Source organism: Pyxicephalus adspersus, chromosome 4 (assembly GCF_032062135.1).
Source record: "Pyxicephalus adspersus chromosome 4, UCB_Pads_2.0, whole genome shotgun sequence".
NCBI lineage: Eukaryota > Metazoa > Chordata > Amphibia > Anura > Pyxicephalidae > Pyxicephalus > Pyxicephalus adspersus.
Window position 1 is genome coordinate 56,864,849 of NC_092861.1, and position 19,008 is coordinate 56,883,856.

Sequence of the window (19,008 nt, forward strand, 5' to 3'; positions counted from 1 at the left end):
GGATGTTCCCTGGATCAACAGTCACTGTTATCTTTACTTTAAAGCCTTATTACCCAGTTATATTCTGTGCTTCTAGAAAAGCTTTCAGCTTTTTCTTAAAGCAATCTATAGTAGTTGCTGAACTGCACTCTCTCCAATTCAACAATGTCCTTTTTGTGAACCAGTGACCAAAACTGGACTGCATATTCCAGATGCTTTGTACAGGGGAAGTATTATGTATTTTTTTCTCCAATAGTACAGGAGATGAGCAGTATCCTGTCAGTGGCTGTAGCTAGGATCAAATGCATCCACTGCCCCACCCTCAGGTATATCACTGCTGCTGTGACAGATATTGATATTTTTGACTATCCAGGAAATGAGTTCTTGAACCACTATGTCTGCTACAATATTTTTCTATCCTTTAATTAAAAATGGTGTAATATTTATTATGATTTTTTTTTTGTGATTTGGTATCATTAAACCTGGGACGGGTGGCCACTGGTGAGTCAGAGAGAGGCTGAATCCAAAACCAGTTGTCAGAGACTATTTAACAATACCCAGAGAGAAAATCTATCACTGAAGGGGGAAAATGTCAAAAAACTTACCAAATGTTGCAGATTAGTGACCATGGAGATATTCCATAGTGAGAATCTGGCACAAAAGTGATAACTGCACATCCTTCTCATTTCAGGTCTGAAATATTGTGTGACTGTTTTCTGCTTTCAAGAACCTGTAGAATTGTTTTGGATACTTAACTAAATAAATAACATTTTCGTTTGTTTGAACCATAACAGATTTTCTTCTTTTACTAACCCGGTATGCCCTGATTCCCACTCTGTACCAATTATTATTATTTTTATAAATATTAATAATAAAAAGTATTTACATACAGCACTAATGTATTACGCCACTCTGTACAATAAATATTATTATTATTATTATTACACTGTATTTATATAGCCCCGATATATTACGTAGTGCTGTACAAAGTCCATAGTCATGTCACTAACTGTTCCTCAAAGGAGCTCACAATCTAATGAGGGGTTGTAAATGGCATACAGACACATAGAGTGACACAACAGGAGAGGACCAATTTAGGATATCTTCAGACTGGTGTCAGGAACATGCCTGCTCCACAGCTGCCCTGGTTTTTAAAGAACCTGCACTTAAAGCATACCTAGAAATTTAACTTTACATAAGGGTAGACAATCCTTTAATGTAAAGTAAAAATTCTGTTGTTTGGTATTTTTTTATAAGTGCAACACCCGTTTTTTTATTTTTTTTAAAAAGGGTGCAGCATGGCCCTCTAATTTCATTCACAAAATGAATGGGGGCACAGAGGAGCCCCTAAGGGCCTACCGGGATGCGTGATAAAGGAAACCGGGGAGGCTCTTGGGGGCCCGATATCACTCCTGGGTCGGGTGACATAGGATGAAAAACTATGTAAAAAAAAACTAGGATGAGAGAAGAGACGAAAATGGCGGCGCCCGGAGTGCCGGCTCCGGGACGATGCAGGACCTAATGCAAGACACTCCCGGATAGATTGGACTGCCCTGTGGGATTGAAGGTAAGTGTATTTTTTTTGGGCAGTTTTTAGTTTAGTTTCTCTTTAAATGTTTTACAGAAGGCAATACTAAACTACTGCTGCCCTCATTCATTCTCTAGACTGCAGGTCAGATTTTACATGTATGATCTGACCTGATAAGCAAGTTTTAAGCCTTTATGCAAAGTTAGCCTTGTTTTTCAAACCAATACAATCATGCACTGGATCATTTGTAAATTAGTGCAACACATATTAAAACTTTAAAAAAATGGTTTTGTTATAATTTATTATCAATTAATGGGCCTTTGGCATTCAGACATTTAAAGGAAACCTGTTATTTAGGGAAATACAAAGGCTGTGATTAAAGCCAGAGACAGCTGGGCAACTGGCATTTTCAGAAGAATATCATCAATAGTTTCAGAATTTCACTGATGACTGATTTACTCTGTGTTGAATAGCTGTGTTTGGTATGTTTTCTTTCATTAACCAATGATTTGCAGTCCTAACCCGTCATTGTTTATTTTAACATAGCAACACAAATGTAAAAACAGTACAAAAATATAATATATATCCATATATTGTTTTTTTATTTATTCTATTAAGAAAGAAGCTGTGCATATTTATTTGCTGCATATAAGCCTGTCAACTGAGATGATTGTTGATGTAGCTTTCATGTGTCAGTACTGTAACACTGACTCCAAGTAAAATATACAATATGATCCTAATGATCTATAGTGCAATAAATCATTCTTTAAAAAGCACTGCCAAGCCCCTCCTCCAATTTTTTAAAACATGTTTTAATTATTAATCTCTTAGTGGGACAGAGCCTTTAATTATTTTGTTTGGCTTTATAGAGGGGTGGTAGATTGTATTTCGACTTCCATGAATAATAAACATCCAAGTTAAAAAGCTACTTTGTGAACAGTGTTAATTTTGAGCACTGTCATTTTCACACATTATATTGTGTACTGAACCTCTCCCATTGTTTTGTGGTCACAGATGAGAGTGTTAAATTACACATAACAGCAGCTGTGAAATGGGCATTGAGCTGTGGATCATAACATATTAATGTACTTGAGAGCAAGCACTCACATAAGCAAAACATTTCTATACTGTATATCAGGCAGCTTAATAAAGAATTTTTGCTTGGCTCAGTTGATAAATGGACACAAATGTATAAATGTCTATTTGTTCACAGTTCTGCAGACATACCTGTCTGTTAGACCACAGGTCCCCTAATATACATTTGCATATATAATTAGAACCCAAATGCAGCATAGGCTCCTGAAAGGTTATAACCCCACTTGCTTTGTCCTAGGCCCAGAAAACCATAAACATGTAAATTTGTTATAACAGTTTATTTGTTCATTTGGTATTAGAGTTACTAGAAGTTAGGGGAAATCATTTTTAATGGTTAGAACCTCACTCAAGATTGTATTTTTTTGTCCCAAACATAAAAAAAACTTTTAACAGATGCAAACCTTCAAAACATAATGGGTTACATAGGAATGCTCAATATCATATGTCAGATTTATTCAAAGGACTCATTTAAATACTACTGTGAACCAAAAGAACACATGAAGAAATACAATAAAAAACTGTTTTTACAGGAAACCTGCAGGAAATACAGCTTCAAACCTATTAATTTAGATATAGCAGAAAACGATATATGTATCTGTGGTTGGAGGAGGCACCTGAAAATAAATATAGTGACTGGCATACCTAAGGAAACCTTTTACCAGCTACAACTAATAAAGTGATAGCAATAGGGGAGCCCTGGGACAATGGCAGAAACCCCTACTTATTGTAGGGGCACCTTCTAGCAACCTATTCTTTTACCAAATAGTGCAGAGAAAGCACTTGAGAAGTTGTGATTTAGTGTGTGAAATTAAGGTATCGATAAAGCTGTTCCATGTATCAAAGACATTTATCAAAGTGTCTGCTTTTGTGTTCATGTGTAGTAAAGCCTCCACCCACTCCATTTTTATTAAGAGTTAAAATTTTGTCAAAAAGTGGTTGGAGAGGAAGTTACCGAGCACTGAGCAAAGGTCTTCCTCTAAACTGCTGGGACGCTAAACATCTGGCACCTTTGGAGTGGCAGCCACCATCCTGTACTACCCGACCCAAAACTGTGCACTCCAGGAAACATGGAACATAATTTATTAGGTGAGTACAGGCATAATGGGTAACCAAGTGCCAAAAATGCCTTATAGAAAGACAACCCCAAAAGTTGTAGTATAAGTCATCTTAAGGCACATGACATTTCAAACAACTGTGTGAACTTATTTAGACCATGCTTTATGTCTTCAAAGGGGAAATGTGGGCTCTATGAAATACCTGGTTCTCCAAATTGTTTTCCAAGAACATCCATGTATAGGAAGCAGTTGGGAATGTTAGGAGCAGGGAAGTCATGTAACCATTTACAAACTTTGTTACTAGTTGATAATATTAAAAAATAACATTACACAATATTTAATTCATGTGTATATTTATACATAATGTTAGAAATGTCCACATATATTTGCAGTACATTCAGTTGATTTCAGTTTGCATTACACTTGTATTATTTACCAGCATGTTTTTTGAATTGTGGAATGTGAACAGATTACCTGTTGAAATATATGAAGAACATACAAAAATGTCAACATATCCTATACAGAGAACCTCAGCTAAGACAAAAAACAGTATACACAGATAGTATTCACTTCTGTACTGCCCTTCATTTTTATTAACTGCCATTCAGGGCCATTTTATGTAAATGTTCTAAGACTGCAGTTCCACACCAGTAGGCAAAAGTGATAGACTGTATTGTGTAACATAGCATCAGGTTACTTTTTTCTCACAACCAGGTATCTCTTACTAACTCACACTCTGTGCAGCAATGTGATTAAATGTAACAGCTTGTGCTACTTATAGTTTATCAGATTGCTCACCAAAGAATGCATCACGGGTAGACCAAACCGGTCTTGATATTAACACAGGAAACTCATAAAGTAGCTAGTAAACTAGGAGGAGTTAAAGCCAACCAAGCATTTATGATTTCAAATTATGAGATAGGAATTTAGACAAGATGTTCTTGAAGGTATAAAGAACTAATATACAACAAGGGCCTGTATTAAAGGTAAACTTGGGTATTTTAGTAAGCTTAGAGTATGAAACGTTAAGGTAAAATCAGGATTAGCAGTGCAAAGAAACACATGCCAAATAAGCTACATAAGCACCTTAAAACAATACCAAAAAAGCACAGGATATGTCCCAATGCCAACAGGAATAAAGGCATCCCAGACCACTTCCTGCAAGAGCATGGTACACCTGGGTATTATGGTATACATACATGGTCACAGGAGGGAAATCTTGGGTGTGGAAAAACTTAAAGGAGACGAAATAGCAGAATCAGCCATAGCATGTGGAACATAATTAGAACAGTAACAAAATAGAGGAGAAAAGAAGAATCATTTGGAGTATGTGTCAGCAATAAATTATTTGAAGCTAACTGCTTACTACCTATCCATGCCCCAGAGGGCCCACATCAACACTGACAATCTTTCAGTCCAGATGGACCCACTGCATGTATATCGGTAACAATTATATTTTGTTCTCTTGTTAGTTTAGATGTATGTCCATTACTAAAGCCTACTATCTACCAGCTATATTGGTTACCTTCACTGGATTTCGCCACTTTTGACTCATATCCCACAATGGTTTGTGTTGTCCTGAACATGCACAAAGTTATACGACCTGAATTAGGATTTGAAGATATAAGTGTTCCTGCCAAACAGCAAAGACAAAATCAAAATAGTAATACAGGTAAGAAGCTATTATTGATTCTGTGTAGTTCTGTTTTCTGTTTTTTTTTTGTATGTATATAGCTATGTATAGCCTAAAATTATATTTTTATCTTCAGTTAGAGTAGGGAATATTCAGAATCTATGTCAGGTTTGTATTGTTGTCATTGACCCCACTGAGTAAGCTCATCCTTTCCATTTGTTTTAGTGATCACTGTCAGTAAGAACAACATGAAGAATGCGTTGGAAACATTTTACAGCTGAACAAAAAATCTGCAGTTGTCATTAAAAAAAAAGGAGGAAATCATGCAACAAGAAAACCTATTACAGTGACAACTTTATAGTAAAGACATTATTTTAGGAGAGTTTCTCTTACATCCTATTGTACTTTCAGCGCAGTAAGTAAACAAAGACCTCCCTAAAGGACACATACAGCAACAAATATAAAAGTGTAGGACAGAAGATAAGCCTTTTTTTCTTTTTAAATTATTATAACAATAATAATATAGTGCCAATAGTATTTATATAATGCCAACATATTACGTAGTGCTGTACTTTAAATAGGGGTTTCAAATGACAGACAGATACAGACAGTGACACAGGAGGAGGAGAGGACCCTGCTCAGAGGAGCTTACAATCAAAGACATTGTTATTTTACATTATATTTTAAAAATTATTCTATTTCTGTTTATCATAGCTGCAGTTGTTCCATTTATGAACATAGAATTTGTTGATTTTTAAATGAAAAATGATTGCAAATACCTGCTGACTGAGGTTAATTGGGGCTAGACTTAGCAAGGAACTTGCAGGCATTCGAACTAGGATCCTTGACGTATTTCAGATGCATGAAGAAGGACCACTACTGTTAAGTATGCATGAATTAACTAATTGAACCCTATGAGAACCTGGCCAGCTTGTGCTCCCCAGTAGAATAAGCAAAATCCATCTTGTGTGAACCCTTTTTACAATGCAGCAGAAGTCTCAGCTGTTATAATGTCAAGCTTACAGCTTCTGCTTTACTGAATTAACTACTAGTTCTGCATTGAATTGTATCTCTGCTAAACCCTTGAACAGATAATCTTCATTTAGAAAACTATGTCACTTTAGGTCAGCTAATATATAAATGCTAAAAGAAGATTAATCACTGATAACATTGTGCCTGCACACAGATAGAGTAAATTTATATGGTTAAATCATTGTTAGAAACAAATTAGAACACCAACACCATTTATAACATTAGTGGTCAATTTTCTGCAGTGTGGAGGGAACATTGAAAAGAGCCAATTCATTCAGCTTCATTCTTCAAGCACATAAAGAGTTTTACATCAGCAGGGGAACATCCTTTTGCTTTTTTATCATTTAGATTAACCTAAAAAGTAATTTTTTGTATTTATTAGCTTTATTTGTATCAGTCGGTGTTTTAAATGGAATTTTGTGTACAGTTTGTTGCATGTATGCAATAAAACATTATACAAAAGCAGCAGTGACAGGCAGTAACCTGCATCAACCAATCAAATTTCAATTTATTAAAATCAATCCAGTTAAACATGAAATCTGAACTGATTGCTGTAGATTAATGTGCTTTAAGCATTTTACTTGCTATACCGATTCAGCTCATTTGGTCTTTTTTGATTTGCGTTGGTTTATTTAGTAGTGACCACTCAAAAAACTGGACAGTAGTGTGGACTGGGTTTTGACCTATAGATCATTATTTTATAAAATAAGCACCTATCTGCACTGCATTCCTGTTATGTCCACTGTGCACTTGTTAGGTTACCCTAGTAGACAACCCTGTAGTTAAAATATATATAAAATATAATAAAACAATAATTCCTGATGTGCTCTTCACAAATCCTAAAAGTGAGGGTTTTTTGGAAAAAAAACATGCAATGTCTCTTTTGTAAAAATAAATAAATAAATAAATATATCCCGTGGTGCTTTTTGCTTAAGCTCTACTCCAGGGATGGGCAAACCTTTTGGCTAAGAGACCATAATGAGTTTTAAAATTTGACAGACTGGCAGGGCCATTATCAGATGGATGTATAGTGTTTGTATGAACTGATATAAATTAAATGTAAAAGCCATTACCTAAAAGTTAAAGAAAACTTACATTCAAATTGCATTCAATTTCAGTGGGAACAGTGTTTTTGGTCACCCTTTTTTGCCTCTGGACAATTTTGTACCAATATTTGACTGGCCGTATTAAAAAGACCAAAGGGCTGTATTATGCCCATTCCTGCTCTGCACTGTACAGTGTAGTAGTAGTGTAGTGTAGAGCTTGGCTCTGTGTGCCATAGTGCCATCCTTAGCCATCCAATAACCGAAAAACGTTACCTACTTCACAGAATATAGTGCTTTCCAAAGATCCAGTGATAACTGGTCCATGAACTGTCATAGCTGTAGGGTGGCAGCAGGTAAGTATGTGCCACAGTGAATATGGCAGCAGCTCACCACCCACCAGTAAATTGACTTTCACTTTAAATGGCATCGGAAACCGGCAGGGATCTCAGTATAACTGTTTACACAATATTATGTTGTTGTTTCTTACCCATATTTTTTCATCATACTATATAGTCTTCTCTCCCTGGATACAACAAAAAGCAAATACAAGAGTATACAAGACAAGTATTTGTAAGTCGTGTTAATGCTAATAGTCCCCTCATGTTTGTGCCACCTCTTTATTCTTTCTCCAGTAGCCTTTTTCAGATGCATAAAGATACCAGTTCCATTTAGGCACCTGTGGCCTTCCAGCAAGGTGGCAAAACCTTTATTTTAACAAATACATATTTAATGATATTCATAATAATTACTCATACACATCTTTATGCAAATGTCAGCTTTAGATACTGAGTTATGTAAACAACAGACTTTGATAAAGAGCAGCTAATGAGAAACAATGAAAAATAAAAAAGAGCCTAAAGTTTTACTAGTTGTATATAAAATACATCATAATAAAGCAGAAATAATCTCCCCTGTCTTGGCCCCATCACTGGTTCTGATATCTTCAACCAATTCTCTTCCAGGTTTGAGACTTCAGCCATCTCAATTGGCCTGTTTGAAATGACTCCAAACAGAATGGTCATTTTGTTTAATTTCAGAAGAGACAGAGCATGTCCTGAGCAGATCTTTTGGCAAGCAGCTAAATTTACAATTAAAAAACATATGAAAAACTGTTTTACCTAGCAAAACATTTGCCATGATGTACAGCCATTTACTCATGTCAAGCAATATAGCTAGGTTTTTGACTTTTCTTTTTCCAGCAGTTAAAGTAATACAGCTGGGTCAGGGTCTGTTTTAGCATGTCAATGGATACTGGAGTAAAAGCTACAGAGTCAAACCTGTAGTATCTCCTTTATTTTGAATAGTTTAATTTTAGAGAATAAAGTAAAATACATGGTACTGGTAAGTCAGTAAAACTTTACAAAAGTAGAGGCAGTCTAAATAGCAAAACAATTATGGTGGATATGCTGGCATACCATAACCAAAAGTACAAAAATGGCCACGGTCCTTCAAAAATAAAGTTATGAGAGAATTAAGCAATGCAAATAAGTTTGATTGGTGTTTTATTCATACAACTCATACAATAAAATATACATTGTGTGGTTCCATTTCAAAGTATTGCATTACAGGGAGCAAGTAATGAATGTTCTGCACTAGCTCTTCAATAAACAACCTCCTGTGGTAGACTGACATTGTTATGCAATTCAGTAAAGCAGGGCAAAAAAAAAAAACAGAACAAAGCACACTTTTAAAACTTATTTAATGGCCTTTATAACATAAATCTTGTCTGCTATATCTGCCTATTGTTCTGCATTATTACGCTGTGACAGGGTGTGGTAAGTAACAGGTTGCAAGTGTACAATTTAGCATAGATTTTTAATTTTATTTACAAGAAATATGCTATTTTAAAAGAAAAACAGCTAAAATATTTTTTTTTTAGCCATACTTGTACCCCAGCCTGCAACAGTAGGCCAAGAGGGCCTTTTGGAATTACTGGAACAATACTCGTGCATAACATATTTAGCAAAATAATAAATAATGGTTAAAGCAATAACGTAAAAACCTGGTATCTCCTGTACTTTTTCACTATTTATTAAAAGCTTGCATTCTACCAAAAACAGAACTTTAAAGTCAAGCTTGCAGCTAAAAGAAATGTCCCAAGTTTTGTGTCCTATCAATTAGTGGAATGTGCTGACTTATTGCGGATGAAATAAACAGAAGAATTCTGTTCCAGGCACAGGTGACATACATAAATCTTTTTATCATAGCTGCCAAACTGCCTTGTCAGACAAAGTTCTGAAACATTCATTGGATTTCAGATGCTTGAAACGCCTTCAATCAGAGACTTGAACACATTTTAACAGATGTTCTATAACTGAGCCCTCACCGACCCCTTCTTAGACATTAGTATGTCTTGACACTCTTGCACATCCATAAGAGGCTGCTGTCAATGCAGCTTGACCTTGGAAAAGTACAAGGCATTGTTAAAAGGGTCAGCACAGTCTGTTACTATCAGAAAGCAGTCAGAGGATGGCAGGAAATAATATAAATGTATATGTTTCCAAGACTGAAGACTAAAGTGTTGTTTATCACATACTAAAGACCCAAGAAATGTGGATACAATGAAGTTATCATGTGTAAAAAAAAAAAGAAATTACACAGTTTACAAAATGATGAACATTGGTCAGTGTAACTAGACAGTAGTGCAATTTTATCAGAATGTGACAATGTTTATTGTAAGAATTAACTTTGTTTCATATTTTTTTCCTTTTTAGTTTATTGTATGTTTACCACTACTACTAGCTACATGCTATCAAATATTTCTGGCCAAAAACTGGCTGTTACTCATCTATTACTCCCAGTGCCTTTTAGCTCGTCTTTCTTGTTTAGGTAAGGAAATCTTCCTTACCTTGCCAGAAATATTCACCTAAATCTGCCATCAGGGCTCTTGACATCACTGTTTCATCTTGTGGGACCACTGATCTAGTGGCACTTATTACCAGTCCTCATGTGTCCCTCTGCCCTGGCGTCATATTTTTACTGAAATGCTAGAGAACTCCGCCAGTGGGCAGCCAACTGGAAATGTCCACATCATGCAGTCACCCAAAGAGGGAGTTGGAGGAAGACGAGAGGCCATTAGCACTATGGACATGGGGTTTACTTGGCTACATTTAGGTATCTTTCACTCTTATAATGCATATACTCAAAGTGGGGCTGTTACATTGCCATTTGCTTTCTCTGAATTTTACAATATAAAGTGCAACAAAACTAAGACTTTGTCTCCTGGGTTAGGAGTGTTGGTTTTAGCATAAAGCTTGCAGAGGGTAGCCTGTTCATCATGGGCTTGCTGCATATTTTTCCAAACTATGGACATGACTACCACTATTCTATCCTGTACATAAGCAAAGTACAGTTTTGTGAGGTGTGAATATAGAATATGGGAAACCCAGTAGGGTACTTCTATTATTGAAAATATTAAGTATATGTTAAATTATTAACCACTTACTTTTCAGGGCTCTATTAAACCATCCCACCAGCCCAGTAGTTTGGGGGAGGCACACTGAAGGGAGTAATTCTTAGAGGAATTCCTTTATAGGAATATCAATATAGCAGTCCCACTAACACTGAGTTTTTTTTAAAAAAAGAAAGAAAGACCCTGAATAGATTTGAGGCTTTGAAAATGTGTTTGGGTACATTATTTGTACCTTCAGTGCAAGATTTACAATACCCCACAATACAGTATAAATACAGGCCATGGAAAACACTGTTCTAAGTTCCCTTTTGTTGTTTTCAGCTGCTAATTGACCACTCAACACATGGAGACAGGCAAACCACCAGCTGCTCCTGTTTCTGTGTGACACCATATAGTACTTTATGGTATATTAAAAAATGGGATATATCATGCAAACCTCTGTTTTTAAGGTACTCCTTATTTATTTTTACATATTTGATGCCTTTGCCAAAATTGAATACCTAAATTTCCCTGGGAACCTAGTGCGGCAAAGGCCAGAATGCTAACCTCTGAGCCACCATGCTGCTCCTTATTTTCTGCTGTAGGAATGGGTTTACTTGCTGTTCCCTTGTTGTTGCATCTGTCTGGCAGTTAGATGGTTAGCTGCTTAGTCTTCTGCTGGTTAATATTTGCCAATCAAACTTTTTTTGTTTTACAAGCTCTTCTATTTTACTCAATATTAGGTGTCTGTTTCTTTAAAGTGTTGCTCACATTAAAGCACCAAATTATAAGGGAACAAGTCCAACTGGTATTGGCAGTGGTAAACCACACAAGAGACAAGGATACCCAATAATAGATTTAATGTAGGCGAGGGTTTATTACAGCAAACAAAGCACATGTTAAACATAAAACAAAGAAATCACTTGCTTGTCCAGGCCACTAACCAAACTTATGTTGGTTCATAACTAGCAGCATCCCCCTTATGGGTTCCATATGCAGGTAAGAAGCCTAAATGACACATTCAAGTGAAAAAGTATATCATATTGAAATTGACTTTACACAGCATTAAATCATGAATTAATAAAACCACCTATAGGTGGCAGATAGGGATGAGCGAGCGAGAATATTAAGTTCGATCTCGTGGTGAATCGGGCCTTTCTAGCTTACCGATGTATGTAAGAGGGAACAGCCTTCTGATTCGCCGATTAACCTCTAGTGCCCCGAGGATCGCACACTCTTCTGAATGAATGCAGCTACAGCTGCAATCATTAAAAAGATGCCCAGCACAGGAGAACCTCCTGACATTGTAATATAAGTATCTCTTACAAATGATACATTTGTATCTGTAACAAATGTATCATTTATAAGAGATACTTTCATTACAAATTCAGGAGATTCTTCTTTGCTGGGCATCTTCTCAATGATTGCAGCTGTGGCTGCAATCATTGAGAAGAGTTTGCGATCCCCGGGGCACTAGAGGTTAATTAACCTCCAGTGCCCCCGGGATCGTAGTGGAACTGCAGAGGTCACAGCTGTGACTGCAGGCGATCCCCGAGGCACTAGAGGTTAATTAATTAACCTTTGGTGCCCCGGGGATCACAAACAGGGAGATTCCCAAGGCTAAATGCAGCTCTGAGAATCCTCCTGTTTCAATTTCTTCTTCTGATGGTTTCGAGAAATCGGTTTGCTGAAATTTCGCAGAACCATTGGAAGTTCGAGGAATTTTTCCCTAGTGGCAGAGACAAATAGGTTGCTTTTTACTATGGACAGATTGACCATACATTTGGTATCACTTCATCTGCAAACAAACTCACCATATTCCAAAATACTTATTAGCTATGTTACCACCAATATAAGAAAATGTTATCTATAAAAGGTAAACTGAGCAGAGGGGTGTTAAAGCCTGCAGGCTGACAGTCCTGTTGCAACCAGACAGTAAAGACATGCAGATGGAAAATGTTATGCCTAGTCTGCCAATTTTCATTAGTGTAACTAGTATCTTACTACACATTGCATACTAATAGGTATTTTAAGAGGTCAAAATGCCATCTCATTAGGCTTGTTTTTAAATAAATTAGTGACACACATATAACATTCTGCACCTGAATGAAATCTGACCACATTTTTTTGACACAGGAGAACTTGTGAGTTAAAAATATTTAATGCAGCTGTATCAATGCACATGAATTGCTCATTCCTGAATAATTGCATGGCAAATGTATACAATAGTGTAAACATGTTGTACACTGGCTTCAGTAAGTAGGTATACAGAATTTAACCACTTATCCACCCTTTATGGACATTTTTTTCATTTGTGCTATGGGCCTCTTTATTTAGCAATAACTTTGTCATTACATCGGATAACAAATTAATAGATATTTTTTGAACAATCAAGTCTTTGTTTAGGATATTGTCTTTTAACAGTGTTATTCTATCATTTGTTTTGTCAAAAATTACAATAAAATCATGGCAGTAGCTGCAGCATTTCCCACCCTCGGCCTTATACTCGAGTCAATCAATTTTTCCTATTTTCCAAGGTAAAAGTAGGTACCTTGGCTTATACTCAGATCAACTTATACTAGAGTATATGCGGGTTCTCTTTTTAACAAATGGGAATCGTCATCAAGTGTAAGAGTAAACTACATGTAGGAAATGCATCACTAAAGCTTAGACAATGTATATTTGCTGACGTTCAAACAGCAAGTGTCTGTACTTAGAGCTTTTTAAAATATAAATTCTTTGTCAGAGATAATAGAAAAACATGGTGATCAGCTGCAGACCCTGCTGCCATTTTGAATGAATAGATGGCTCCATCCCCCTCTTCCTTGTAAAGACATTTATGGCTAGCTTAAAGCTTAACTGTACCTTAATGTTTTTGCACAGTTATTATCATGTAAAAGTAACAACTTATCTGTTCTGCACATAACTAGTGCAGAGTTGTAGGAGGAATCCAAAAGCTTCAATACTACAGGCTGCTTGCAAAAAACTGCAGGGGTACAGGTAAAAAACCAGAAGCCTGCCCAAGAAGAAAAAGTTATAGTGACTTTTCTTCATTACAAGTTGCTTAAGAACAAAAGCAAAGTTTCAATCCAGATTGCTCCACAGATTTAATAAAAATACACAAATCATACCAAGATTTTGGTAAGCATGCCCCATGACTCTTGATTTAGTGCAGTATTTTAGTCCAGCAGTAAAGGGATGAAATATAAACCTTTTTGGTTGCTGAACTGTACCTCATTGTTATTTTCAGTTTGTTATATGTAATGGCCTTCAATAAACAAGTTAAAGTAATAAAATAAATATTTTCTTTTATTGATACAAAGTAATAAAATTGTCTTGTTGTTGGTCACATCATTTAACATACCGTTCGTGCCTTTTGCACTGCCAAAGAAACATACCAAAAGTAAGGAAAAAGAACACATACATTTGTGTATGCAGGGTCTTCTGGTAAGTTAAAACAACAACAAGGTTGGTAGTTGAAACAGTTTTGTGCATGTTCCTGCAAAACAATAATATTGTTATGAAGTCTTTTATGAATGCATTTCTTTGGAAAATAACAAAGCACATAACTGGCCCTTACCAAAGATTGCAATGTGTAGCACATATCTTAAACAACAGGTTTAATCTTGCCACACACTGAGTAATTTAACAGTTTCTTACAACAGGACCTCATTTTTATATATATATATATATATATATATATATATATATATATATTATTTTAACCCTTCAACTCAAAGCATCTATTTGTCATGCTTTGACCTGTACATAATTCATAATTACATATTAGAATTAGAAATGGTGCAGCATACACAAACACTACCATTGAAAAAAATACTTTTTCTTTTATCAGACTATGCAAAATATGTGTCCTTCTACCACGTTATCTAGGGGAAGCTTCCCATTTTTATTGGCTTCTGAACAGAACCAATAATGAGTTTTCAATGGGTTATAGTAAAGGATTGTGAGAAGAGAGGGTGAAGGACAGGCTGGAATTTCTGAAAACATTGTATCTAACCCTTATAAAGGACTGAAAATTGTTTTAAAAAACATATAGTGCCAAGGTCTTCAATAAATTCTGTACCTTAAAGCTAAGCTCCTGGCAAGCAGATAAATACACAGTTTTTTTACCCATTGCCCGGGTATTTATTTATTGCAATCCTATATTAAACAGAAAAAGAAATCAAATTAAGCTATAGTCCTAAATCAAATAAATGTTTTTTTACAGTTTAAAAGTATAAGTACAAAATACAAAAAAATTAAATTAACCTAAATTAATGGCATATGTTCCAATTCTGTTTTAAATGTTTCAATAAGAACATTGTGCTCATGAAACATCCTTTGTAAGTTTAAGGCAATCTGAAATTTTGTTCCTGAGATGTAGGTGCACCTCTGGTCAGTTTCTATTAGTTTGTTTTCAATAAAATATAGTTGTAGAAATTTTGGTGGTGGATCTGGCAGTGGAAGTAACGATCCCGCTTTATGGTAAATTTGGCCTTGCACATTGAATTTGGATAGAAATCCAGGCTGTTGAACAACTGATGTTGCCCCGAATGATGTCATTTGGAAACATGAGTTGTATTTTCTGATGTTATTAGGAAAACGCTTTGGCTATTTGAGGTATTTGCTGATGTGTAATTCCAAAGTTCTTGTGGTGGTGTCTCCATTTGGCAGAGCTTGACTTTCCCTTTTTTGCAACAAATAGCAGGAGACTCAGATTTAAACTTTTTGGCATGACAGTAACTACAAACCATTTCCATTTTTCTGATGGTAACACTTGCATGCTGCGAGTAGTCTTTATGTGGATCATAGTGGAATCCTTCCAATGGTAAGCTAAAATGTTGCGCAGTCAGTGATCGTCTGGCTCTTTCTTTCATTTCGTTTACTCGGGTCTCACGCTGTTGTACTGTCTCTGAAGCTCTAGATGTAGCAGCTCTTTCTCTCATTTCCTGTTCTCCGGTCTCAGGATGTTGTACTGTATCTGAAGCTCTAGATATAGTAGCTGTTTCTCTCATTTCCTGTACTTGGGTCTCATGCTGTTGTACTGTCTCTGAAGCTCTAGATGTAGTAGCTCTTTCGCACAGCGTGGCAAGTCTTCTATTCCTGTCCTGTCCTTGGGACATTATTGTCTACGGTGTTGTTTCATTTTTTTTATTGAAGGCATTATTACAGGCCAGAAATTTGTAAAATAGTCCAAAGAAAGTATGTAAGCAAAAGGCACACTGTCACTGAGCAAAACATACACACATACATACATACATGCAAATATAGCTCTGACATATAGCACAACGCTGTACAAAGATCAGTGGTGCACTTACATGAGTCTGAGTCATATGTATGGCAAGTTTGGCTGAAATGTCTTGATGCGTTTTCGAGTGATGGTAGAACATACACACACACATACACACAATTTTATATGTAAAGATATAAACTCCAGTTTTAGTTAAAAGAATCCTGTTTATATTGCCCAAAAAAAGCCCCAAAAAACATATACCACTTAATCCTTGCAGTGTGGCCCTAATACTTGGGTAATATCTATTTTTTATTTGTCTAATGGGGTTAAAACAGCTGTTTACCTACTTGGCTTCCAACTCTTACAATGCAGAGCTACTCGGTGGCTTATGAATAGAATGATCTCCTGCAGGGATAAAGTAAGCAATACAGTATGTTAAAATACTATATATTCTGCCCCTAGACATAATTAGGCATTTAACCTTTGCATTGCAGGGCTATCCCCAATTCAAGGAAAGATGTTTGCTAAATTTAGGTTTTAAATATACATCTGTATTTAAATTTCCCTCATAGAGAAATTTATTTTAAACCTTTTGTTTCTCAACTGAAACTGACTGTTTTTATCGAAGACTTCCTACTAACATTCCCTCATGGGAATCTTTCAGGTCCATGTGTTTCACTAATTGATTCCCACCAGGGTATATTTGAGGGAATGTCAAATTCCCTGATTTATAAGGAGAGTTATAGAGTTATTAAAAGTATCCTAACACTGATAAGTAATATACAAGTAACTTAGTACAGTACAACACCTAACACACTACAATATCTGTTGCCTTATACATCTTACCCATCTGGCTAAAACAACATACACCCTGGCTATGCTATTATCGTTAAATATTAGGAAAAATCTTTGATTCTTGCCAATTCCTTTTGGGAGTCACAAAGAGAGGGTGATTGAGTCTAAATTTACCTTCAAAAAGGCCTTTCATAACAATCTTTCATTATTAATTTATCCTTTTTTTTGGTCAGAAGAAGAACATGGCATGGATGTCATTTCTCCCCCCTGGTGTTTGCCCTAATAAAGGAGCCTTTTGCATGTTTTTGCTTATTTATTCCTGTTGGCGATAATTTTCTTCTGTTTTTTGAATCATCTGATATCTCTCCTGAACCTAACACTGATTGATTTTCACTATCTCTGGATTGAAGGTGAATATTAATAAATCTCAATCTTGAAAATTTTGTTTGTTTGTTTCATAGTTGGTGGTAACTTACACTTCCCCTTGGGAATCTTTTGGTTTACTGCACCTAGGCATTAGGTTTTATTTACAACTTTACTACTATGGATGACTGCTACTCTAGAGTCTTTAAAAACATACAGATGGTTCTCACTCACCTGAAAAGGACTGTACTTATGACCAGCTCTCTAATGTATCACTTCATCCATCTTCTCAACTCCATCTTCCATCCTGTTCACCATTCTGCATGCTCCTTCATCTATCCCAGTTTTGCAAACTGTCAGTAATCCCAAAATTTACAGGAGCGGCATGTTTTCAGCCCTGAAGGTGCTCCTCACTTAACCAATTCCCTTAACAACCTTGCTGTAGGAATGGTACTTGGTCATTAAGTATGGAGTATCTGTAATAAATATTCTGATTAGGCAGAAGTTCAGTCATTCCAACCTCTAAACACCTTTAGGATACTTCATTTACTACCAGATGTTCTTCGACTGCTCCAATTACCTTTCCTGAGAATCATATGAAGTAATTGCAGACATGGGTTATTCTAAAATATTGTATCAAAGCATAACACAGAGGGGGGATAGATGTTCCTAACAATGCACTCTACTATCCCACATCTAAACTAGCCATAGTTTATGTGTACTATGTTACATCAAAAACTCCACTATGAATAGGCTTGGAGGCTTACTTACTATCCTAACATACTCTAATAATTAAATTAATACCATAGTCCGGGCACCTTCTGAAAGCTATAGACATACAACTAATCATGTTATCCAACATTCCCACAAAATCTGAGGCAGTGTCAAATATGTAAAGTGTCAGAAAAATTGTTGTCCCTCCTACTCTCTGCCTGTGATATTTACCATTTCCTTTTCAATTCATATTTCTGTTGGGCACATGATTTAAAACTCTAAATGTAGTTAAGGACTTTGGCTATGTACACACCTGCAATAACTGTCGTTGGAAAGAATTTTTCACGGTCCTTTCCAACGACCCATGGACAACAAGCACTGTACACACGTTAGATTCTCGTCCAATATCAGCCCTGAGCCGATTATCGGATGAGAACCATTGCACACGTGTACCTAGCCTTTCTATTTATGTAGTCATTACATGGGTACATAGATCAATACATTTAAACATAATTTAAACTTTTAGTTTTCAGCTGAAAATCAACCGCAGCTGCAAAATGGTACAGCATTCCCAGCATTACACAGGGTAAAAGTTGAATGACCTGGCAATTATTAAACAAGAACATAATGCCAGTACTATATAATTCTATGAAATTTTAGAAGATTTGGCCCTCATAGGTAACCCACTAATTATTTAGACACTTTGATGAGACCTAACTAAATATCTAAAGAGTACTGGGTTGATTTGAATGTAATGGTTTGGGTTTCCAGGTGGGCCAAATTAGTTCAGCCTTTTCCCTGTTTTTTCTCACCCCCATCTTACTTTTTTTTGTTTCCTTTCTCCTTTTCACGTGTTTTCTTTTCATTCTCTTTTTTTTCTACAATTTTTTCCTTATTTGGTTCAGACTTACTTTTGGCTCCTAGTTTTTTTTAACTGACCTCAACTGGGATTTTAAGGCCTGTATAGAAGTACTGTGGATACTATTTTATTTCACCAAGGGGTAATGTTGTCCTTAACAATTACTCTCTCTCTCTCTCTCTTTCTCTCTCTCTCTCTCTATATATATATATATATATATATATATATATATATATATATACCGTATTTTTCGGACTATAAGACGCTCCGGCCTATAAGACGCAC

At 35.9% G+C, this 19,008-nt stretch overlaps 1 long non-coding RNA gene across 1 annotated transcript in view; it reads left to right on the plus strand.

Moving 5' to 3' along the window:
- The first annotated feature begins 3,401 nt into the window (after positions 1-3,401).
- LOC140328554 (uncharacterized) overlaps positions 3,402-19,008 on the plus strand; it is a 17,408-nt gene continuing 1,801 nt past the window's right edge. The window contains exons 1-3 of the long non-coding RNA XR_011920306.1: positions 3,402-3,688; positions 5,130-5,329; positions 5,516-5,705. This is a non-coding gene — a long non-coding RNA (uncharacterized lncRNA). The remainder of the gene's footprint in view (positions 3,689-5,129; positions 5,330-5,515; positions 5,706-19,008) is intronic.